This window comes from Oreochromis niloticus, linkage group LG6 (assembly GCF_001858045.2).
Source record: "Oreochromis niloticus isolate F11D_XX linkage group LG6, O_niloticus_UMD_NMBU, whole genome shotgun sequence".
NCBI classification, from domain to species: domain Eukaryota; kingdom Metazoa; phylum Chordata; class Actinopteri; order Cichliformes; family Cichlidae; genus Oreochromis; species Oreochromis niloticus.
In genome coordinates this window covers 23556277-23582370 of record NC_031971.2, presented here as the reverse complement: position 1 = coordinate 23582370, position 26094 = coordinate 23556277, and the positions used below count along the sequence as shown (strand labels likewise).

Sequence of the window (26094 nt, the reverse complement as noted above, 5' to 3'; positions counted from 1 at the left end):
TGTGCAGCAGGAGTAATGGATGCTTATGTGAATCTGTGAATATATGTTCTGTTTTTCATTATGGCAGTCAGCCAGATCTTTAAAGATGTATCCGTGTTTCCTCTTTGGGGTCAGTATAGTGTGTAACTAGTCTATTAGTGGGTGAAAAACATTCACAGTGACCATTTAGCTTCAACTTCTGCCCCTCACAAGGCCCTCGGGGCTTGACTGTTGAGAGGGTTGGTTTTAAATAAAAATGAGACATGGGGAAATCTTTATGCTTATCAAAGAACACAAATTGCTTTCTGGTCAGCGTGCGAATGCATGTTTCACCTGAAACTGACAGAATGAATTCCTTTGTGCCCCAATGTCTGCGATGTGTTAATGTTTAGGCGGCTAAAGTGAGAAAAGGAGGGAAAGTAAGGGAGAAACAGGGCTGATCTGTCAAACTATATTCAGAGACTCTTTTAAAAAGCATAGTGTAGCCTCTCCTTCTATTCTATACTCTGTTCACATTTTTCTTATTCTATCTCATTCTATGCTCCCCTGCATAATCTTCTCTGTCTCATCCTTTTCTTTGCCGTCATCCTCTGATTCCATTTCCCTCCCCTCTCGGCCTTCTTCATCTCCCTGTGTACTGCTCTATCTTCCATCTGCTCCCCCCACCAACCCACCCGGCCCCTCAGCCCCCCCCTCGTCATCGCTTTCCTTTCGTCTCGACACCTGACAGAGAGAGGATCCAGCAGTAAATCTCCTAAAGCACAGTCATCCACCATTGTTCACACCACAAAGCTGGAGAGGTAGAGAGAGAGTGAAGAAAGACAGTGAGATGGGCGAGGGAGACATTGAACGGTAGTTTGTTGAGAAGGAGAACAAAAGATACAAGATAACAAAAAGACAAACAGACACAAAATGGCCTGAGACGCAGGCGGTGGTGAGGGGGAAACAGACACTGATGGAAGTGCTAAAGGAGTGATGGAAGGGAAGAGACAGTGCGGGAGGGAGATAAAGACACACGCTTTCACTTACTGTAACTCACACAGAGCAGACAGTAGTCCATCCTTACACACACACACGCACACACACATAGACACGCAGAGTGTGGCACTTAGCAGTATGATTAAAATTCCCTTTGGGTCAGAAGACATCCTTCCTGCCCAAGCAGAGAGGAATGTCTTGGACTAAGCTCCTTGGGCAAAAAGCTCAAACTTATGGAGGCCCACCACTCAGCTCTCGATGATTCACTCAAAGCTGCGAGTCTGCGCATGTATGTGTCAGCATGTACAGATTTGCGTACATGCATCTCTCGTCTGTGTGCTTTCATTTCTGTTTACGCACACAGATCTGTCCTTGTGCATGAGTCTACACTTGCATTGGTTTCTGTGTACTTGAGATTGTGTTTCTATGTGTGTGTGTGTGTGTGACAGCGGGCTGGGCAGAGTGTCCATAGCCGGTGGTTTATGGCTGCTGAGGTCTGATTACATTGATGTGACTGGAGGGGTGAGCAGACTGGTAGTTCTATCTGTCTTCTGTGTGGCTGACTGAACAGACATACAGCGAATGGAGGCGACTCAGCCAGAGACACTTGGCCTGCCTCCCAGAGATCTCGCAGAGTTACAGCCACATAATGGATTCACACAAGAAAACACATCTGATTCATACTTGATTTGCAGGTTCTGTGTCTGTCTATGAATTTGACAATTATTTAAGTTGAAAGTGTTGACCCATAGTGACTGGGGAGTTCGACGCTTGTGTTTAACACATGCAAATCCATGCGTTACCACATTAAAATAGCTGCCTTTTCTTTAATGCTTCACACTTGAGTGGGTCCAGTGATCTCTAACAATCAAGTTGGGGTCAAGTTAGAGAAAATATTTTTATACAATAATAATAATTCATCATTCTGCTCTTACCTGACTGCGTTAGCAGGCAGCCAGCACTACCAGAAGCAGATAACCCCTGATTTATGACACTGAATCTTATGAACAAGACCTGAATATATTTACTGGTGAATAAAATTTCATAAGTCAGTTCTATGAGGAAGCACACAATATAATTCAAACAAGCAAATGAAAGCAACACTTGATTATCTTTGCTCTTCTGCACAGTATAAAGCATGCAGAACATCTCTATTCTATTCTAGATGATACTGGCTTGTCATAGATATATGGTTATAAATGTTTAGTCGAATGATCATCTTACCTAATAATCTCTCATTTACTGAAACAGTTCTAATGTATAAAAGCAGCAAATAAGTGCTTTATTGAAGATGGAGATAGTGTACATTTGCATGCATTTCCTAACTTTTAGCTAACTTATTAAAAGTCAAAACAAACACACCTAATATTTTGTTTTCACAGATTTTTTTTTTAACTTTTCAGAATTGCTCTCGCTACATTCAGTATATCATTTTTAATTAACAGCCAAATTTTTGTGCCAGCAACTGCTTAAGTAAGCTCTTCTGTAGCAACTTGTATTACTGACTCAACGATGTGAGCCTCCACTCTCCTTTTAAGTCTTATGTTAGATTTCGGACCAGGGAGTTTGGTTCACTTTCACTTTAGAGCAGTTAGTGCAGTTAAATTTTAGTTAGGAAAAAAAAGACCGAAACATTCTCAGGATTGCAACGAGCCAAGCTAAGCTGTATTAATGACTGCTAAAGCAAAATGTTGGCAAGGCTGTACAGGTACCTGGAACATTCCGACTATGATTTAAATTATGTTTTAGAGTACTGATGTGAGGGTCGGTCTGTTTTAACTTTGCTTAAAATACAGGCAAGAAGTTGAAATTCACTGCAGCTGTTAGCTTCTTTTACATTTTTAGCGCATTAGCTGGAGCATCACTGGATCCCAGCGGTCATACATGAACCTTAAGTGTTAGTTGTTGCTACTGCAATAAACCTACTCCTACTTGTTAAGTAAACATGATCTAAAAATATATATGTTTTTTGTATTATTCTTAAAAAAATATTCTATTCTGTTCTAATTAATCCAGTTCAAGTCAATTTGGTCCAAAGAGTCTGAGCTTTATATGGAATGAGGTACTGTTTGGAGGTGGCCTTGCTTAATGATACCCATGGTGGATTTATGTAATACACAGAGGGATAAGGCAGAGGTAGCATGTTTTATCTTGCGACTGTAAGTGTGCACTAGCAGACTGCTGAGAGAGGTAGAAGTGACAGAAAGAGGAGAGAGGGGCTGGTAGAGATTGTGAAAAGGGGGCAGGGGGGTGGAGGGTTGGGGGGAGTGTTGAACAGAACAGAAGGCTAGATGTTGTTACATTTACTGAAAAACAGCTAAAACCCTCTGTGCTCCGGAACTTTGAAGAAAAGAGATGAGAAAGGACAAAGATTGGGCCAATAGATAGGCGTGCATGAGAGAGCGAGGGTGAGAAATGAGAAGAGAAAAGAAGGAAAATAAATAGACACAAAACCAGGAGCAATTGAGATGGAGGGAGGGGGTGAAAGGTGGAAAGATGGACAGTGATGTATAGGTGTGCCGAGCGGCTGAACGGAGCGCAGGTTTACTCCCAAGTGTGTGCAATGTATGGAATTAGAAAGAACAATGTGACGTAAAGTGATGAGGGAGACTCGGATGCCTGATGTTGTTTCTGTTCGCTTCCACTGCATCGGAAGGGAACACCTTCCACTAGTGTGTTTGTGTTTGACAGAGCGAGAGAGGGAAAAAAAGACAAGTAGGCAGCAAGAGAGGGTAATAAAAGGAAGATAATGAGAAGGGAAACTTGTGTGTGCATGCGTTTTGTGCGTGTTAATGTGCAGTTGCATGTGCACGTGTGTATAAGTGAGTGCACGTGAGTGTGTATATTCGATTTCATGTGAATCCTAAATGTGGATGAAAACCAAGGCTTTAGGATTTTAATCAGCCCCATCTGAACGCTTTATGGCGAGTCTGAAAAGCTTTCATGTAGAGTTTCTCTCACGCTCACACACATACACACGTAGGCACACACAAACACACATAGCATTCCCTCATGCCTTCTGTTCTAAATTTACACCTAACACGAGCATGAGAATGGGGGAAGAGGAGAAGCAAGGTAAGAGAGCGAAGAAAGAGAGTGGAGGAAGAGTGGTGGACGAAAGAAGTATGGGGGAGGGAAAAGGACACGAGCGAAGAGAAAGTGCACAGGGGAGGTAAAAGAAGTGTAGACAGAAATAAGGAGGAAGCAAATCTAAAAGGAGAGCAGAGGGGGGAAAAGAGAAAAGGAGAAGAGCCAAATTTGATTTAGACAGCGGCCAGGAGACATGGAGAAAGGGAGGGATGGAGAAGTTCGATAGACTCGGGGAGAGAGAGGAAGGGAGAAGGACAGCGGTATATTAGTCAAGGTGTCCAGTCTATGTATTGCCTGCTGTGCAATACCACCCCTCTGATTTACTCTGCCGGGTGACTGATGAGAGGGAGGAAGAGAAGGAGGGATACAGAGATGAAGGGATGAGAGTGGAGGGAGGTCTCGCAACGAGCGTTTAGGCCAAATTAACGGCACCTCATAAATTAGACTAACAGCCAAATCGGAGGGGCTGGATGGGAGGGGCTGTGTTTGCGTGTGTGTGTGTGTGTGTGTGCGTGTGCAAGCATGTTTTTGTATACACAACTAAGTATGCTTTGTGCATGTATAGTATGTGAATGATGACATGTCAAGAGGGAACAATTTGAACCAGTGCAAACAGATTACTCTGATAAAGCAGTGATATCCAGCCGCTTACTCATGCAAACACAATCTTCCCTTGATTACTGCACACACTGAAGCTTTTTCCCCTGCACGGTGCGCTCGTAAACTGAAACACCGTTACACATCGAGGATGCTGAATTTAAGTTGCCCACCTTTTTCACTAATAGTACGTTTTACCTTAAAGCAGAATTAATGTGAGATGCATTAGACTAAAAAAACAAATTAACTGAATTACATGAATTAAGTTTCGTTAATAAAATAGCAAGGACATATTAAATGTAAACTAAACTCACTGCCCGTGCAAAATGTTCAGAGACAATTCAGTTCGGTTTTATTTATATGGCGCCATATTGTAAGGTAAAGATAATAGAGAGAAAACCCAGCAATCAAGCGACCTCATTTGAGCAAACACTTGGCAACAGTAGGAAGGAAAAACTCCCTTTTAACAGGAAGAAACCTCTGACAGAACCAGGCTCAGGGAGGGGGTGGCCATCTGTCGCGACCGGTTGGGGGTGATGGGAGGAAGACAGGATGAAAAACACTCTGAAGAAGAGAGCCAGAGATTAATAATAACTAATGATTGAACGCAGAGTGGTGTGTAAGCACATAGTGAATAGGTACAGATGAATACATCAGTTAGATGTTCACCTTTTCATTTCATATAACACCTTCGCTCCTAGCAGCTAAAGAATAAGTAATGCTTTCACAGGCTTGTTAAGGTACTCGATCAGGGGAAAGTCGAGTTCTGGGTTGAATGTTGAAAATTAAGATGATTTCTCAAGAAATCAACATTAAAATCAACGTTAACCGTTAACCCAGACTGTGCTCTCAGGTCTCTTCTGTGTCTAGTTATCTCCCCCCTGCCTACTTTTTCTTATATAGTAGTACGACATCACACTCCAACATTGTTATGACTCCAGTGAATCAAATAAAGACAATAGATACATTTAGTCCTTTTCAAAGCTGTTAGAAGTATATTTTATGGGTGATGGGGGTTACAGATGGGTATGTTCACCTCATATAAGGCTTGGTGCAATTTTTACCCCCCGTTATATAATATATGTTTTATCCTACCTTTCAAGCTACACGCAGCATAAATCCCACCTCGTATACGTTATTTATGTCACTCCCTTTACATTCTAAAGAAATGTTAACTCTGTCAGAAGTGCAAGCACTTGCCGATCGTTGTGTGATTACAGTACTGCTGGACTGAGTGAGATACTAACACAAAAACACACACACACACTTATGCACGTACACTAACCCACCCACACACCAATCTTGGCAGTGTAGAGTTGATGTTCAGAGTGATTAAAGTGGCATGCTTCTGAGTGTGTCACCTGGGTGCTGCTGTATCTTAAATCAGGACAGTGGGGCTCAGATTGGGTATTGACTGGCCTGCAGAAGTCTCCATCCATCACGCTGAGAAACGATAGCAGCGAGGCCGCCCTGATGTAGCCATATACCACTGATGTTGCTCGCTGGCTGGCTAAGGTGACGTAAGGTTAGGGTTATGGCACAGACCCTTATTTATACTGCGTGGTGCGCAGGCAGAGAAGTGAAGCACACGGCCAGATGTGGACTGACAGGCAACGCGTCTGCCGTCAAGATACGGATAAACACATGTTCACAAGCTAACGCGAAGGCAAGCGTACCTGTGACAAGCACAGGCTGACAAACACATGCTCAGACATGCAGCAGTTATAAGAGATAAGGCTTCCTGTTCTGTCTCCATCCTGTTGTCTCTCACTCTCAGTGACATAAACATGCACGCACAGACAAGCACACGCACACACATGCACAGACGTACCTCTCTGTCTTGAGGGTCTGAGCAGCATCTTTTGACTGTGTGCCTAATGATAATAAATGAGCCATCATGGGTGGGGAGGGAGGCACTAAGTCATCCCCTTCATCGACAGGAGGAAGACTGGGAGCCCCAAGGTCACCCCACTGTCAGCATCACTCTCCCTAATGACTTCTCTTGCTCCAGCACATACACACATGCATGTGCACATACATCGGCACACACAAAGTGCACCCCACCATGTTCACAGTCATATACCTCTCACCTACACATGTGCATATAAACAGAGATGTGCACACACCAGAGGCCACTGGGAAAAGCCTGGTTCTCGATTCTCTTTAGCGTAAGATGGGAAATCCTTTTTTCAAAGCACCTCTGTCATTCACATTTTCAGTAAAAGACATTATCTCTTAGCTAGATAACAGTCTTAGATAGTGTTTTAAAGAGTGTTATAGTAGCAGGAGTTGTATAGCAGAGCTGAATGTTGCAAGGAATGGTATTAAGCATGCAAGTCCTACATGAGGCTTTTATTTTGAAAATGTTATTTTTCTTTCATTACTCTCATTTGGGATTAAAAAAAATCATTTAACTTAAACAAGGTTAATGTTTTGATGCTAGACGTACCTGGGACATAGTGTCAGGCAGGGCAATCATTTCAGCCAGTGAGTATATGTTAAAGGAGAGTCTGAAGAGTTTTAAAGATGTGAAAAGTTCATATGGTCACAACACAGGTTAGAATAGAACATTTCTGAGAAGTCAGAAAAGGTCAGCTGAATTTGCAATATCAAAATGTGTGTTACTAATCTTGTAATCTTGTTAATCACCTTACACTAAGCCCCCCTACCCCTGATATTTATCTTCTGACCTTTTGGATTGTGAATCCCCAGGCTGCAAAACACTCCTCTAATTTTCTATAATTTTCTTAAAATGCACAAATTTCCTTCTTTTTCTTACTGAAAAACATTTTTAACAGTCTATCAGTCCACTACCGTGTTAAATGACGCACACTGTACCACTGCCCTCATGGTGCAATGTGTACGGAATATCACCAAGCAGCTTTCCCCTTTAGCAAAACAGCGCTCGATCAGATCAGGAAAGAGGAAGACAAGCAGTGGATAACTGAAACATGTCTCTATAACCTTCCTGACCCTCCTGACTTCCATCCCTCTCCCTAATGAGCTGCCATGCACTGTCATCTCTCAGAGGCACAGATCAGAATTCAAATCCATAGAGGGTGGCCAAGTGAATTCTTCCAGCCAAAAGAGACAAACTAAAGCATTCCAAACCAGCGAACGTTATTAGCGCTGTACTAAAAATGTAAATTTGTGGGAGAGATGAGGCATCAGTAGACACAATGGAGAAATGAATAGGAAGGTATAACGCCTTCACTTTTAACCGTGGGAATTTTTTGACACACACGCACGCGCACATGCACATGCATGCATACATGCACGGGCACACGCTTACATACGTTGCAAGTTTAGGCTGGAGCTGTAGAAAGCTAATTTGCACCACATTGAAATGCATCTCAATTAAAGAGAAACACATCGAGGTGCCAGGGGAGGAGAGAGATGTGAGAGAACGGGAGGGAGGAACGGGGTGTGAAACAGATAGTGTGTGAGAGTATGAGAGTAATAGAAGGCTGGGTGGATTGGGGGGTGGGGGGGGGGGGGGGGGTGGAGGATGAGCTCAACTGGCAAGGGAAGAAGAGAGGGAGAGGAAAAACAGAGGGAGAGAGAGTATTTTCATCTCCTTCTCTTGGAAAAACATCTCATTTTGGGATGAATCAGATTTAGAAAGGGTGTTAGGAGGTTCAGGCGCAGCTAAAATCCTAACTAACTTCAGCCTCGTTATCACCACCTCTTTGGTTTGGTGCCAGCTCGCCAGGGCTGTCCCTGCAAAAACTGTGTGTGTCCGTGTGAGTATGACTGTGTTTGTACTCAGATATTTTTAAGCCCAAGGCCGTGTTCTGTTTGACAGAATGGGTGGAGGATAAGCAAAAGACACAATGAGGTTTTACCTAAGTATGTAGCCAAATGTGACTGCGGGCCCGCATCAATTAGTTTTTGGTGTTAAATTCTTCATTCCTCATCGTCATATTTGTCCACGCTGAAAATTAGATAATGCGCATAAGTACATTTGAGTGTGCATGCACTGTTATGTGTGATTTAGTAAGTGTGCATCTGAGAGAACAAACAACATCCGGAGGAAAGGAAAAAAAGAAAAACATACCCAATCTGTCACATGGAAAAAATCAGGATTTGCTTTGTATGCCTCTACCATTTTGCATGGGTTGTCATGTTCTAAAAAACTGTGGTGGTTCTCTCAGCCCACCATCTTAATAACGACACCAAATACAAGCAGGGACATTTGTCCTGCTGTCAAGATACTTAACTTCTTCCTTTAACCTGGTGTTTGCCTCTGCTCAAAGACACTGGAACTTGCACATATCTCAAAATGAAAAGCACTGTGGGAAATGAAGTGCTTTTAATCTTCTTCTGTTTTAGGATGTAGTGCATTACCATCACAGCATCATAACCGTGATGTAATATACCTACCTCCTTCAGCGTTAGCGATAATCAACTGGTCAGCATTATAGCTATCATTAAGAAGCACCACAATAGGACTGCCATCATCATCATCATCTTGACTGCCATCAGCGGCAGCATATCAGCACATCATCTGAGACTACATCTCATTTTCACCTGACGAAAAAAAAACTGATGGGGGTTATAAAGGCTAAATGTTTGGCTCGTTGCATGATTGCCTGTCCACGTCTACAATGAGGTTCAAAATCTCCACTGAAACATCTGTGTGAATCCCAGAACTGAAACTCATCTAAACAGAGTGCAGGAGGCAAATTGAGGAGGTACGACAGAGGACACTTTCCCACTGAAATGAATTTTCTTTGATACATTATTACTGTTACGGTAAATGTAGCTAGACAACACGAAATAAATTCTGATTATTAAATATCCTGAGCCCGCCGACCGGCGGCGAGACGGTGGCCTTCGTGCGTTTTCACCTCGGCTTTTCGGCCAGTGCAGCGTAAAAGCAAGTGAACCCCGGCACTTTCCACTCGTGTCACCTGAGTTACAAGCTGCGTTCACATGTGTTTAAATCTATGCTCTTGTTTGGTCAATCCTCTTAGCCTCTTCTTGTTTATGCTTGCAGGTTGTATAGCTAAAATAAGCAGTGGCCTTCTTTCATATAAACCTCAAGCTGGTGACAAGCATGTCAAAGCCAAAAGAACCAAGTGTGTTTCAGTGAAGACCCTGACAGCTAAATATATAAATATATATAGGCTAAAAAGAAAAACTGCTTACATGGGTTTTCCTTTTTCCTTCAATACTTCGAGTTAGCATAATCTCTCCCCCTCTCTCCCCTTCTCTCTTTCCCTCTTTTCTTTATGCTCACTTATTCTTTCCTTGCACACACATGACTGAGCAGATCCGGCTCACACAAACAGCCACTAAGACGCACACACATCGGGGCACACACATTCTGGGGTGCATGCTTCACAATGACAGCCCCATACTGTACTCGGACAATAAACCACATCACAAAACTACTCAGACAACCTCTGAAGGCACTTTGTCTTGTCTTCTGTGTCTTTATGGCCTCTCAATCTGGCCTTGATGACACCGCTTATGAGCCTTTAAGCAGCCCTCTGTTGTGCATGGCCTGACAGATAGAGTTGTCATTACATTAAGTAGGGACTCTCTATTAGTGCAAATGGTGGCACATCACCAGATAATCGGCTGTGGACAGCAAGTGTGGCTATGTGGGAGGTGAGATGCTAACGGATGGTGTGTGGGAGAGTAATGTTTTATGTTGGAGGAAGTGTGATATTTCCATTATAGACAAGCTTAATTGATAAACAGGACAATAAAAGCAGAAAATGGCCTCATAGATTTGTGCCTACAGCACAGGCAGTTGTACTGTAGGATGTCACTATATATATAATGAGTAGTAATGGCACTGACAATAATAGCATATTAAGTAGAGGCTTCAGAACACTATCAGATAATGTCATCATTGTAGGGAATAAAAAGACTAATAAAATCCCCCTCATAAAGAGGAGGGAAGCAGCGCTTTCCCTGAGGGATCCCTGCGTTCCTTTCTTCTCACACTCCTCACTCATCTCACCTAATCTCTCCCCCCCACCCCTCAACTCCCTCACCCGGCCGGCTGTATTTTACTCTCACCGCCGTCCGTGAGTGGAATACTGACACCACTTCTAATTGTCACAAATAGCCACGTTTAAGTCCCATGCATAATAAGCGAGAAGTTAAAATGTAGAGGGAGCAGCGGAGGAGCTGCGCTGCACACGCTCGTTTTCCGCTTTTGGCACAAAAAGACAATTCATAAAACACTTCTTGAAGTATCTGATGGTGATCATTAAAAGAATAAACGAAAAAGAAAAAGAAAAAAAGTACTCGGTGTTTAAACACACTGCCGATATGGACCATTACAGCGAACCAGAAGGGGCACTTTGGGATGTTTTCCGCAAAAAATGAGGAAGGGAAAAAAAAAAAATCAAGCAACAATTCCGGCCAAAGTGTACTCACCACAATATCCAGATCAGCGCACGGTGTATGGAGAATCCCGAGGAGTTTCCCGTGTCTTTCTTCGCCCCAAGTTGAAGACAGCGATCAGATGCGGTCCCACAGTCCCGACTGAACTGCAAAGAGAAAAGGTAAGACCACATTGACAAAAAAGCACGTCAGCCAGATTCCCACATCCCGGGCGGCAATCGAGGTCAATCTCCCCCCACCTACCCACCCGAAAAGTAGATCAATAATTACACACGTATAGCTTTGTAATCCGGGGCTGTACCTCTTAAACGAGGCGGGATGACCACCAGAGAGTAAAAGAGACCGTTAAAGGACCGGGAAAGGCAGCGGCTGTCAGATTTGACTTCAAACTGATGCTGACGATGCGCACAGAGATAAGCTCCGGAGGGGAGAGAGAGAGAGAAAGAGAGAGCGAGAGAGGGAGAGAGAGAGAACGAGAGAGAGAGACGAGCCCACGGAAGTGAATTATAAAAATTCACCACTTGAAAGTTTCTCTAGTAGGTCGAAATATGAGCACAGAACATCTTTGCTCCAGAAATGATATCACAGGAGCTGATGGAAGGTCTTAGAACATTATTTCCAATTCGACTCGGGCATGTTTAGGGTTGCACTAAAAATGCTACAAGAATAAAATAGTAATAATAATAATAGTAATAGTCAATATGCACGCTCTAACCACAAGGGGCTGATGGTCTTGCCAAACACACACACACACGCACAGACACACACACAGATTAGCAATAATTATACAGCCTGCCAATTATTTCCCTTACACAGAAAGTCTGACTTGGATAACACAAAAAGGGAGAAAGACAGAGAGCGAAAGAGTAGTAATAACTATATTTTATACACAATTCATGTTCTTCAAGGTACAAATGTTGCTTTAGAGAAATCTGGGACCTTTTAGTAAACCTTTTGTACCTCAGTTGATGACAGTTCTGGTCTCAAAAAAAAGTTTTAAAAAAGTAAAACACAAATCACAAATGCACTGTTTCAAATATTTACATATACAGTATGTAATAATGTGAAACAGACAGTACACCCTCTTTCTGTTCTAAGACTTTATCTATCAGGACACAAAAGGGAAAAAATTATCTGAGTCTTATCAGGTTATCACACGTTACGTTTATTTAATCAACAAAAACTAAGCCGAAATTCAGAAGCAGTGTGTGTGGGGGGGAATAGAGTGCATCCTATGGTTTGTAGAACCACCTTTAGCAGCAATAACTTGAAATAATGGGTTTCTGTATGACTATCAGTCTCTCACATTGCTGTGGAGAAATTTTGGCCCACACGTCTTGACAACATTGCTTCAGTTTATTGAGGCTTGTGGGCATTCATCTATGCCCAGTTCTCATAGGGCCCTGCCACCGCTTGTCAATAAGGTCGAGTTCTGGACTTTGACTGGGCCATTGAAACACCTTGATGCTTTTTCAGCTGTCACTGATTTGCTGCTGTGCTTGGAACCATTGTCCTGTTTTGTGACCCACTTTCCGCCAAGTTTTATCTGTCAGGCAGATGGCCTCACATTTGTGGAGCTGTGCACTATGGCCAAGCATCTCCACTTTGGTCTCGTCTGTCCAAAGGACATTGTTCCAGAAGTTTAGTGGTTTGGTCACATGCATCTTTGCAAGCGTAAGCAATGCTGCCGCGTTTTGTTTAGAGAGAAGAGTCTTTCTCCTGGCAGCCTCTCCAAACAAACCATACGTGCGTAGTCTTTCTAATTGTACTGTCATGAACTTTGACATTTCACTTGCTAACTGAGACCTGTAGAGTCTGAGATGTAGCGTTTGGGTTTTTGCAATTTCTCTGAGCATTGCTGCGTAAAACCTTGGGGTGAATTTGCTGGGATGTCCACTCCTGGGAAGATTGTCAGCTATACTGAGTGTTTTGTGAACAGTCACTCTCACTGTAGAATGATGGACTTGAAATTGTTTGGAAATGGCCTTATAACCCTTCTCAGATCGACGGGCAGCAACAATTTCTAGGACCATTGCTGATGTTTTTCATCCTTGGCATTGTGTTAACACACAGTCGAATGCTCCAGACCAGCAAACTACCCAAACTTTGCTGGTGATCAATTCAGATGATCAGTACAGCATCTGACTGCTACTTACCCTCTTAAATCCACCAAAATCTATAACGGGGGCACTTCATTTTACACACACATTTTGCCTTAATTTTCACTAAATAAATAACGACACAGTGTAATATATCATGTGTTGATGTTCATCAGAGGTTGTATTTACCCCGTCCTAAGACCAGCTGACCAGATGATTTTAAGACCGCTTGAGGGCCACAACTACACATTTTACATGAAGGAAATCCTGTGTGTACATGACAAATGCAAGAAAGCAAACATATGGTGTCACAGCCACAATGTATATCAAATGCTATATATGCTTAAATTATTCACACCCATTATTCACACCTTCATACAAGCTTAAAGTGATTACTTCCAGAAATGCCCCATGTAAAAATGTCTGCTAGTCTAGCAGGATCAACATTCTTGGACATCAGAAATGTTCATTCATCAGAAACAAATGTGTTTCATTTATCTGACTGTCATCTCCACCCCACAGGTGACACTTTATATCTCCCTCTGGGCTTGACTGTTGTTCCACAGCCAAAGGCGGGATCCCCAGAGAACAAACAGATCTTTGTACTGTGGTCAAAAACTGCAGAATTATTACAGGGGTATAACAATGATAGCAGGATGTAAAAGCTACAAAAATATGTGTAGGTGTATTATTTCATTTTCAAACAGATTCTTTTTTGGTGTGAGACAACAGTACCAACCGCTGTTATGTATTTTATTGTACTAGCACTATTTTTTTATTTGACTTTTGAATTACACTTTCATATTTTTTTTTTTTAAAAAATGTGCCCGCAGATGATTTGTCTCCTGCTATATCTCGTGAACATTCTTTTTTTTCTGTTTCTTTTTTATAAGAATGCACTGTGACAGCTGCTAGTCACAGTAGTAGAGTGGCAATGTAAATAAGGATGAAATGAATAAAAAACAGAAAAAGGAGAGAGAGAGAGAGAATGGAGAGAAAATGGAAAGAAGAAGAGGAAGAGGAAGAGTTGGGTCCAGGATGAGATCCATGACCCTCTCATCCTACTTTTCCTGGCTAAAGAAAGAATGGGAGAGGAGAAATGAGGAGGAGGAGAATTATTCCAAGTGCTGATTCTTGTTCTTTTCATATCTCATTCCTGACTCACCACTTCATCTGTCCACCTACCCCAGCTTGCTTTTCCTGTTTCTCTCTCTGTCTTGATTCTGTGTGCCTCTCTACCACTCGCTCTCATCTGTCCTTCCTTCCTTGCGTTCTTACTCTCTTACAAGGAGCATCACTTGTTTGTTCATACACCCAAATGTCTGCAACATCCTGTTCTCTATTTACAGAGCATGTGGGATGAAATGTGCGTGTTTGTGTGTGTGCGCGCGTGTATGTGCGAGTCAGCTTTGTACTTGTATAACTCTCTGTATTCTTACGTATAGGTTGAGTATGTGGATACATTGTACTGTTGCTTTTTTTTCTTTGCCTTAACGGTATGGCCCATCCATCCATCCATCCATCCATCCATCCATCCATCCATCCATCCATCCATCCATCCATCCATCAATATCCAAATAATAACAATTTGGTTCCTTTTATTCAAGCTCAATCCATTTCATTTCAATTCAGTCGTACTTTACTGTGCATTCAACATCCCTGAGGGTCTATCGTGTGGATGCATACCTACATACATATGTGCAAGAAGATATGAGGCTCCATTAGAAGTATTCATACTTTTGAGACCTTAGCTGTTTGAATTCTGAAGTCACAGTTGAACTTGTTAATAAAAGTGTTCTTTGAGCAGAAATTGTATCTGTGTCTCCACTTTACCTGTCTGACGGTGACATATTTCTATTGGTTGTCATGATGTTTTTGGCTTTGCTATTGCCAAATTGTGCTCACTGAGCCTGCACTTGTTCAGGAGCTGTCTCTGCTGTTTGCTTCTTTTCATCCTGGGTAGTAGAGAGATGTTCTGCCAATTTATAATGTTTTTTGGGGCAGATACCATTCTGATTTGCTTTGACTCTTAGTTTCTTCTTCCGAGTATTCTACTTATAGTATTTTTTTTTACATTACACTGTAATTTGGCTTCATTCTGATAGGTGTTTTTTTAAAAGCAGTGTTGTTGTGAGATGATTCAGTATGTCTACGAAAAGGGGAGAAAGAGCTGAGATAAGGGACTCTCCTGGGCTCAGCTCTTGGGTTAGGAGGGGTTTTGAAAGGGATGTGTGTGCATAAGGTGATTAAAACATCTGAGTGCTCTCTTTTGAATGAAAACTGTCAGTGTATGTCTCCATTATTCTGCTTTTTTAAACATGTTTTTTGCATTGTACGATAAGCAGGAGTGTGAAAATGATTATATTCTGTAATTAGAGCTCTGTAGGTTCCACAGCATATGTACAGTGCTCTGTTTTTAATTAAATTAAACTTTACCAAGAGAGACAATAGTGCTAAGATATATTCACTGTAAGTGAATCAAAGAGTCAAGTGATTGATTACATACTTGGCTAATCAATGAAGTCATCTTAATTTCTCCTTGAAAAGACACACAATGGAAGTCGTACAGAAGGGCAGAAGTGCACATTAAAAGCTTTTACTTTTTGGATTTAGAGTCTAAGACTCCTTCTCTTCCTTGATAAAGCTGTGTTGGCTTCAGAGCGGTTTATTTAAGACACTCTGGGACTCAACTCTTCAGTAGATTTAGGTCTAAACCTGGATTTCAAGGTGAAGAATCTTATTGCTATGCGCCTACTGTTGCACTCCAATCCATCGGTCCATCTTCATTCTCTTTCATGAAATACCCAAATAATAAGCGGTAATTCGTTGCCCATGTTTCAGGTTTAGATGAGTATGCGATGAGTGTGCATGTACTATATTTTTTGTATAAAAATAGGACAAGAGCAATTTCACCTTTTGGGTTACATAAACCAGTATGTACGTTTTGTACATACAAAACACTCTTAAAACAATTTAATCTGCTCAGTGAAGAATATTCTGTTATAGATTGTTTTTTTTTCTATAAAGTAGCATAAATAGGGTCAAAATTTCAATTTTCTCCACAATACCTTTGAATAGGACTCATTGGAAGACTATTAAAGCTGTATAGAGGCAAACTCCCCATTCCTCTGCCTTAATTATCCATCCCCTGGGCTGTCATCATTAAGGCAAGCCAGACACTGGGACATATTTGGCATTATATTTTTAATGCTACAACAACCGGCTCAGCAGAAACCCACCACAGATTATTCACAGTGTGTGCCTTGGCTCGGCTCCATATACTGTGACACATTATTATACTTTATTCCCCTTTTCTTCCTTCTCCTTTTTCTTCCCTCCTCATCTCCTCCCCTTCCTCTACATTCACCTCCTCCCTTCCTCCATCTTCCCGTTCCCTCTTCAGATGCTTTTCTTGTCCTCCGTGGAATCCAAAAAGGAAAGAACAAAGCCCTGTCATACATGTTCTGTCGATTCACTTACAACGTCTGTATTGCTGTGTGCGTGTATCTGTGCTGTGCGAGTGGGGCTGACGGTGCATTGTATGTGTGCCAGTTGTTTGTGTACCTCTCCGTGTGCAGCAGGAAATTCAAAAACTAGGCCATATCGACCACCCAGGGGTTTGAAAGCTCAGGGGGTACCAAAGCAACATGGTTTAAGTAAGAAAAAAATGTTTCAAACGCCATAAAAGGGGAAAAGAGACAACGCATGTGCACATTCTCACGCACGCGAGCAAATATGCACACACACACACAGAGAAACGGGCACCCCTCCCATCTGATAAACCTCTGGCTTATGTTGTATTCACAGTAACATCAAGCACGTAATCACACACATATCAGCGAGATAAGCACCCTTATATATTTATATGTTACCCTTCCAGCTTACACTGGTGGCCAGACATTTTTTGTATAGATTAGGGTCTCTCCTGCTGACATCCTTTGAGGAATAAGCAGATCCTGTCACTATTGATCCAATTCGGAGTGTAATGGATATGAATGGGACCGAGCCTTTTGTGGTTGGATGGTTTAAGTAAAAAGTTTTCGTTGTGTGTTTTGCTAAAGTTTTATAGGTATATATTTTCTTTTTTCTTTTTCTTCTTCTTTTTTTTTGGCATTTGTTATTTTTTTTAAATATGAAATATTTGGTGGGAGGAAATTTTGCTTTGGCAAACATTTAATATCTCAGACAATTAGTCCAAACCTATAATGCCAGAGGTTGTTTATGCGTAAGAAGGTGAAGTGGGGGTGAGTTTTAAGAACATCTCTAGATGAATCTGAAAATCGATAATGCCATTAATATGAGCCCGTATCCTGCGCTGCCACTACAGTTCATCACCTCTCAACTGTTACTCCATTTAGATATTGATTATGTCATTTCACTGTTTACCTTAAGACCTTAGTTACTGAGTCAGCGGAAAATAAAAGCTTAATGTGACCTTAAACTGTAAGGCCAAGTCAATCTGTTGGATATAGAAGATTAAAATAAATATTTACGATATCTTCTTTCAGCTGAGGAAGAGGAGGGAGCACCTTAACACCATAAGTAATCCTGAAGATTGCGGACTGTACTTTCTTTTCAACTAAACCAAAGATTAATAAGATTTAGGGTATTTTGTTTCTTGTGTACTGAAATTTACTGCAAAGAACTTGATTAATAAATACCCCAACTGTGTGTGTGTGTGTGGAGCACATGAAATATAACTAAAAAATCTAACAATAAGCAAGTTAAAATTATTACAATTTATTAGAAGCTAACTGAGTTTAAACTAACTGAGATTCAAACAGAAATAAAAAATAGGATTTGGGAAGGTCATAAGAGTATAAAGGCACCTGCCATTTCAGTGAGTGTGGTAAATACAGATACATTTCTAATTTCCACACATACAAGGTTTCTTAACACAGCTTTCATTACACACACTAGTTAGAAATATTTATTTTACGTTTTATATTTTCGGTGTAAACTAATGTTAGAGTAATACTGATAATTGTATATGTAGTTCTGAGGATTTCTGTTAACAATAGTGAGGAGAATATTCATCCATTTATTTATGTTAGAAAGACTATTTAAACATTCTAAAGTGATATGTAGCTTAGAGTAGCAGCAATTTGTCTTCTGTCCTTGTTATTATAAGCAATACAAGCCTTTAGTCTATATCTTTTAATGTTCCTAAAACTCCATGCACATGCTACAGTATTATTTTATAGAAGCCCGCTTCCGCCACTAAAAAAAATGTCAAATTATTAACTTGAAATTTTGACTTATTAACTCAAAATTTTGAGAAAAGTAACTCGAAATTTTGAGTTAGCGCTGCCAATCAGCAATTTACTTGAATGACATCATTTCCTTGTTACCCAGAAGCTGAAGGCCTCAGCTACAAATGCTACAGTTAAGCTACCAGTATTACAGCCAGTCATGAATGCACAAATTGCTGAGTATTTTCAGGGTGGCTTCACAAATGATGAAATCTTTGTGTTATAAGCTGAATCACATGTCGTTACTATCAGCAAACGTATTCTCGAAAGCGCTAATTTGTTGCTATACGTTGGTAGCTCGTGATTCGGTTTTGAGTGTGCATTCCTCTGCACGATATCCTTCCCGGTAACAACAAAATGACATTCATTGGCAGCGCTAACTCGAAATTTTGAGTTACTTTTCTTAAAATTTTGAGACAACAAGTCAAAATTTCAAGTTACTTTTCTCAAAATTTTGAGACAATAAGTCAAAATTTCGAGTTATCTTTCTCGAAATTTCGACTTATCTTGAAATTTAGAGAAAGATAACTCGAAATTTCGAATTATGGATACTGTTTTTTTTAGTGGTGGAAACGGGCTTCCATATTATTTGGCCTATTTTTTGCAGTGTGGCCATGAAATTAAAATTATATTATGCTTTTATAAGGTGAAGTAGGTGCATAAGATTTTAGCCCGTTACTAGGTGGTTGCTAGATGACATTATATCATATATAATTCAGCTTTTGTGGATATAAATTAGGTGTTATTGCTGTGAAATTAAAAGAATGATAAGATTGCTTTCATAAGGTTTAAAGGTTTATAAATGCTGAGAAACGGGCAATTTTGACTTGTTGCTAAGTGGTTGCTATTCAACCTGCCGATGTCATAATATCTGATGTATATAAGAAGCTTCAGGGCCCTAAGATGTACCTGGGTGCCAAACTTGGTTTCTCAACTCCTGATTGTGTAGGAGTTGGTGTCATAATCACAAGAATGATTGAACTCAATAGTAAAACCATGAAGACCAACACAAGTTTAACTCTTCTACCGACACAAGCAAGGAATACTGTCTGTATACAGGCAAGTATGATGCAGGTGAGCGTTTGCAGCACAGGAAGGGGCTGAGCAGTGTAGCGGCAGAGCTCTGTGAGAGAGGAGATCACGGGTTAGTGATGTTTCAGTAAGTCTGGGGATTGAATTGTGTATGTTGGAACTGGCTCGAGTTCTTACTCGAGTCCTTTTATTGAATTGCACATAGGGGAGTCAGGCGACTGTTCGGGAAGACTGAAGTGGCAGAGAGTGGTCGTACGGGTGAGCTTTCCAAGGTGAGTATTGATGAGGGATTGCAAGGTTTTGGTCTGCAGGTAAGTCCAACTTGAAGCAGAGGGTTTTGAAGGATTTCTTCCAGTTGCAAGAAACTTGAATCCAGCCAAAGCCCACACACTGGAGAAAAACATCACAAGGGTGACAATGATGTGGCAAAGAGTGAAGGTTTCAGCTGGCTTTTCATCCGGAGGAGTGATGAGTATACGGGAAGCACGTCTGTAGACTAGATAAGAAGGTAAGGCAGCCCCGCCCAAGGATGGAATATCCCGAAACTAGAACTGAGAGAGACAGGTAGAGTGGGAGAAAAAAGCAGGAAAATGGGAATTAAAATAACAGGGACAGACACCCAGAGATTTCATGTATTGAGAAGATGGCCAGTTAGCTTAGATCAAAAAGATGCATCTTTAGCAATGATAAAAATATGTTGTCTAAACAAACTATGACTAATTTTTCCTGGATTTTTTTGTTTCTTTTGTTTTGTAATTGGTAAAAAGATAATCAAAAATGTCACTCCAAGATGCAGGGTTATTCTAGGCCTTGTCCTGTAGGGTTGCAATCTTCTGCAGCTAGCTCTTCTTCCCCTGGATGAACACTGGGGAACTTCCCAGTATTAGGCAAGTGGTTTTATTGTGGTTGGCTGTTATAGATAATATCTTTTTTGGTCCCAAAGACAAAACAAAAGCCAGTAATACTGAGTTTAAGCTATCTAGCTTCAAAATAAGTTGGTAGCTAGGTTATGTAAACAACGTGACAAAGTGCCTACTCAGAAATTAGTCCACCTCAGCGCTAAAGCATTTGTCCACTGCCTGTTCTGTGTCTTAACTTGAGGTCACAACACAAATCAAACTGACAGACATGTCACAGGACAAGATTCACGGGAGTAAATAATACATTTCATCAGCTGCTTCAGTTCCATGGCCCTCGTGTGGAAATTTATCACAGCAGACATTTTGACTTGTCACAGCAGGAAAAGCGCGGGTGGAATTAATAACACTACTGCTGACTCAGTTCCATTAAGTATCGCAGTACGGCATGGCAGTAAACCAGCATGCATGAATGCAGGATCTTCCTTAACTGAAATACTGTAAAATACACCTTCGACTTCCCTGCTATGACATGTCAACATGTCTGCAAGTAAAGAAAAAAAAAAGCTGGCACGGTGTGACACTACCGTATCTTCCTGGGAGTCACCTAAAGAATATTTTTATCTGTTTTCACCCGCTTCTCTCATCATAATACCCGGTGAGAACAAATGTAAAGTTTGATGGTGGTTTCATGTCACGGTGACTTATTAATTTATTTAGTTAGATTCTTACTTTTCCAGCAGATGCACAGAGAACAGAATGTGGTGTTTATGTAAAGTCTTGGTGTGAAGGCCCGGGTTTATGGTGGGTTTCAGAGCATGGTTTCTTCATACCATGAGCCTCCTTCTTTTATAGGCATAATTAGTCATAATGTATGGGAAAAAATATAAAAACTGTTAGAGTGAATAGGCTTTAATAAATATCCTTTTTTAATGCTCTCTTTGTTGAGTTTGCAGTGTTCTGGTGTTGATTGCTGAGCCAACCACAGGCCTCTCTCTAGTGTCCTTTCTCTGAATTTCGGTGCAATGGCTGACCCACTATCAGTATCATCAATATAATGAATTTATTATTTCCATTGAAATAATAAATTCATTATATTATTTATATAAATATACATGTACACATGTCTTTGTGTACATTAACCCGCTCCCCCCTCAAAAAAACAACCACCCCAAATAAAACCCCACAAACGTACTTTTTGTTTAAAATTGCACTTTCCATTCTCATCGCTCATTCATCACATACTATCTTCTTCAGAATCCTGTTCTCACTATTTTAATGCAAGGCCCTTAGAGTCATTTTCCGATGCACCACGACAGCGCTTTAGCATAATTTTCCGGCACGAGGAAGAATATCAACCTGCAAACCTTGTTTTTACTTTGACCTATCTCTTACCTTTTCTGTCACTGTATTGTTAGGTGTAAGCACTAAAATGAAGTGGTTAAATTGAAGAAAATAACATTGTTTGGTTTAAAACTATTTGACCATGCAAAGATAAACAGGATCTGCAACGTTAATCTGCAACAAGCTTCTCCAGTAGATCATTTTTGATCATCTATTTCTTTGGCATCTATTTCAGCAGTTAAAGGAATCCTACTGAACTCTGTCAGACTGGATCTATTATCTTGAAAGCTCCCCATTCAGCCTTGCATTGCGTTACATTTTAAGCTATAGATCACTAAAATCTAAGACCCTAGTCAGACAAGCCTAGACAAGGGTCAGTGACCATCTAGCAACCACCATTCGCTAGGAAAATGTAGCAACACATTGATGAATGGTTGCCAGAGGTTTCTGGCAGTCACGAGGTGAAACTATTTACAAAGAGACATACGGTTCTGCACCAAAAACCTCCTTGTGATTGCTTTGGTTGCTAGCAGAGTGCTGTGGTGTCCTGTAGTTTTCATAGGAGACGTCTGCAAACACCTGTCAACCACTCTCCAAGTGGGAGTGAAACTGTGAAAAGTGTGACTACTATCTGCCAACAACCAAACCATTCAAAAGGTGTTTTTTTTTTTTTGTTTTTTTTTGTGGAGCACCCTCTTTGCAACTAATTTCACTTTGTGACAACCAGCAGCCTCTCTGCAATCGTGTGACTGAAGCCTAAGCTATTTTGTCCAACTCAGGAGTATTTTTACCACGTGTGTTTACAGCCGCAGGGGAAATTGCCTCGATAAAAAAGAAAAAAAAATCATAAACACCTTAAATTAAACTTTGTATCAATGAAGTCCTACTAGGAACAAAATGAAAATATTTATTCTGTTCTTCAAGTAATTTTATATTAAAAATATAATTATAAAATATTTTTGCCTTCACTGCGCTCATGCATTCTAGGCCATTACCATAGTTCAATTTCAACACCTGCCATGTTGTTGAAACACAGTATATGTTTGCAACACACTGAGATAGGTGTTCCATCTTGCTCGCCGACCCCTGCCAAATTATGAAAATGTGACACAAAACTTTCAGCTACTGTATAAACCAAGCCAGAATGAGTGCTCGCAGAAATATTATTTCTTTTGCAGAAGCAAAGCATCATATAAAAAATGGAAAGAAGGGAAAAAAGAAAATGTGCAGGAGAGCAAGCGCTTTGGAGCCTGTCTCTGTGGTTTAAGATGTTATGCATTAATTCTCTAAGGGGCCTTGAGGTCCCAGTTTCCAATGTTAATTGATATCCCCATTAAAGAGATAAGTAGGCTTGGGGAAAAGAAGAGAGCCAGAGAGCAGAGAAGTTACTGCAAGGTGTAGCCGAAAAGAGAACGGCGAGGAAGAGGAAGATGAGAAAGAAGATAACAGGATGTTTAGGGGAAAAAGAGAGAGCAGGAAAACAATGCACCAGTCAGCTGCTGGGAGATGACCCCAGACGATTAGTTCTGGCGATGCCTGTGCAAGTGTCCAATAAATGAATAATACTTTGCATTGTGAGTTTATGTGTCTCTGCATGTGAGAAAGTGAGAGTGACATAAAGAAGAGAGCACAGAGAGGGAAAAAGAATGCGCTTATTGGCTGACAGAGCTGCTCTCACCTAGTTCGGGATGAGTCACAGTTCGCAGAGCTGTTAATTACGCCAACGGCTGAATCAAAACTCGGGGAATGAGAGCAGCTGTCTGCGCATTTACATATCACAGCCTACAAGGAGTGGAAGGGAAGGAGGGATGAAAGATAGGGAACAGAGGAAGGTAGAGAAAGTGGAAGATGGAAGGGGAGTTGATTCAGAGATAGAAAAAGAAAACTAAAGGAGGACTAAAAAGCTCTCAAAAAGAAAGTGAAAGGTAAAGAATCGGGACAGGAAGGAAGGTAGCGTAAGGAAGTGTGAGATGCAAAGAAAGAGTGACAGAACTCACTTGATTAGAGAAAAATGCAGTGACAATCACTTCATCTGCATCAGCCGTCATGGGATTTTGTCATTATTTTTGTTTTGGAGTCTTATGCTCTAAATGTCTTGTTTTTGCATGATGTACTCACACTGCCTAAACATTTATGACTGGAACCTCTGTACCTGAATTAAACGCAAGGTTTTCGCATATACCTGGCGTATAGTTTCCCGAGTGTTGGCAGGAATCTCCATTTGGTTTGCAACTACATTTGTTTTATTCCGTTTGCTTCTTTTCCCACTACATTCGTAAAACTGACAGCCTTAAGGCCAGCACTGACCAGAATAAGACTTGCTTTGATTTCAAAGTCACAAACAAGGCAAGCCATTAGCATACAGCTGCCAACAGGCCAGCCTGCAGCTGCACTTAAAGCCTTTAGTTTCCTTCCAAAAATAAAGCAACAAAACAACGCAAGAAACACAAAACCAAGTGACTGCCTTGCATTTCTTTACCACTTGAATACCAAATACACAGCCTAATACAAACGACCTGGGTATGTGGTAATAATACGTACATCTACACACCTACAAGTACTATATTGCCACCGTTTGAATTACTAACACTAAGAAAAAACTGGATTTAAATAAATAGTACAACCGGGAAGATACAGTATGTTTTATTTCTAATATTTATCAGTAGTAAAGGTTGAAAATGTCAAGCATACAGAGTATTAATGATTGTCAGTTAAATCAAATGAACTGGTTCCTTTATTCCTACACAATGCGCACATGATGACGAACAATATGAGAAACTTATGATGTTTTTGTTAATATTGGTTTGAAGCTATATCTCACACCTTGTCAGTGTGGCTTGATACTTCGTGATGCACGGTGCATAGCTTGACATATAGCTTATTGGTATGTTTGCAATTCTGTATCCTGTCTGAAAGAGTAAAATACATTGTGTTGTTGCCAAGTACAGAATAGAAGCTTTCAAAGAAGAGCAAGGGCGTGAAAATGACATTGAGACATTTCCCATGTTTTCAAGGAGAACTGTGAGTCAATGACAGCAGTTGTAATTTGGCGCTGGGAGCCGATTTAATTGAGATGATTTCCAACTCAAAATTAAAATGAAAATGCCATCCCTGGAAACACTTTACTATCAAGTTTATCATCTGCTTTCATCAAAGAGACTAGGTCACTGCTTTTTGGCCACGGTGTTTACCGGACGTGAGGAGAAGGCAGATGAGGGAGTCGTGTCAATCACAAAGACTTCGTTCATGACAAGCAGGTGGCTGTGGTGGTGGTGGTGGTGGTGGTAGTGGTGGTGGAGGGTTGCGAGCAGGGTCTCGAGTGAACAGTCTCTCTCAGTCTTAGTCATCAGAAACTGCACTCAGCTGAGTTACAGAGAAAGAACCAGGCAGCTCTCTGTAATAACAGACCGGCGGCTTTGAATGCGTCCTTCATGTGACAACAGATTTACAGTAGCATCTTTTCATTAGCTTGTAACAACACAACAGTCACATAATCATAATCATCATTAACTGAGCTGTGTCTTAACATCTGTAAACCTTTAACACTGCGACAGAAGTATATTTGAACCACTCTTTTAAGATGCAAACCTCACACGTAATATGTATTATAAAAACGCATCATCATACATAAATGACAGAATCGGTTGATTGCTAATGACTCTTCAAATGACATTCATTCAGGCATTCATTATACTGCATGCCATAATGAATGTAATGTCAGTATAATGTGTAATGTCAGTGATGTCGCTGAGCGGTTTTTCCTCCCACTTTAAGTTACAAAGGGCTATTTTCTCAAATTGTTATATTGTTTTAAGTGTTTGTAATCAAATGATCAGTTGTGAATGTGTTGCTCATACCGCTAACATGATTCATCCAGCCTTAAAACTAAACAAGGCTCAAGTTGTAGAACCATTCAAAATGCAAAATGAATAGATGAGAAAAAGTAGAGCAGAATAAAGAAGCTTAAACACTGAAGCAGAGATACAGTATTTAGAGTACATGACAGTTAGTGAGTCTTTGAACATGTTGGATCGCTACGAAATTAACATGTATGTGATTTACGTTTATAGTTTCAATTATCTATAGAATAAATATGACAATATCCAAAACCCTGTCACAATTACACAAAAAATACAGTGGGTACCTGTCATTATTAAAGCTTATAGGTAGTTTAATACAAAATGCTGGCCTGCCAGCACACATCCTTTTCTCATCTCTGTCATGTCTTTATTAATGCAGATGTCAGTAAAGGTCCAGTCACTTTACCATCAAGGTAGCTCTATTGAAAGGAGGAGGAGGCATAAAATAGTCACCTTTATTGGGAAGTGTAAGGTCATTTCAAACGCTAAGTTTTCTTGTTTCTGTACAGCCACATGTTCATATGATAGTCAAACTTGTCCCAGACTTTTGTGAGCACGTCTGGAGTAACTGCAGTGACTGCTATTGTTACATGTATGCTAGGCAACCACATGAAAATCTCATCGTTCTAACAGTACGTGTTTT

General features: G+C 40.8%; 1 protein-coding gene across 20 annotated transcripts in view; it reads right to left on the bottom strand.

Moving 5' to 3' along the window:
- ptprdb (protein tyrosine phosphatase receptor type Db) overlaps positions 1-11153 on the bottom strand; it is a 149265-nt gene extending 138112 nt beyond the window's left edge. For all 20 annotated transcript variants that reach the window (XM_019359824.2, XM_019359828.2, XM_019359831.2 and 17 more), the window contains exon 1: positions 11041-11153. The gene's annotated coding sequence lies outside the window, so the exon portion shown is untranslated. The remainder of the gene's footprint in view (positions 1-11040) is intronic.
- Between the last annotated feature and the right edge of the window lie 14941 nt (positions 11154-26094).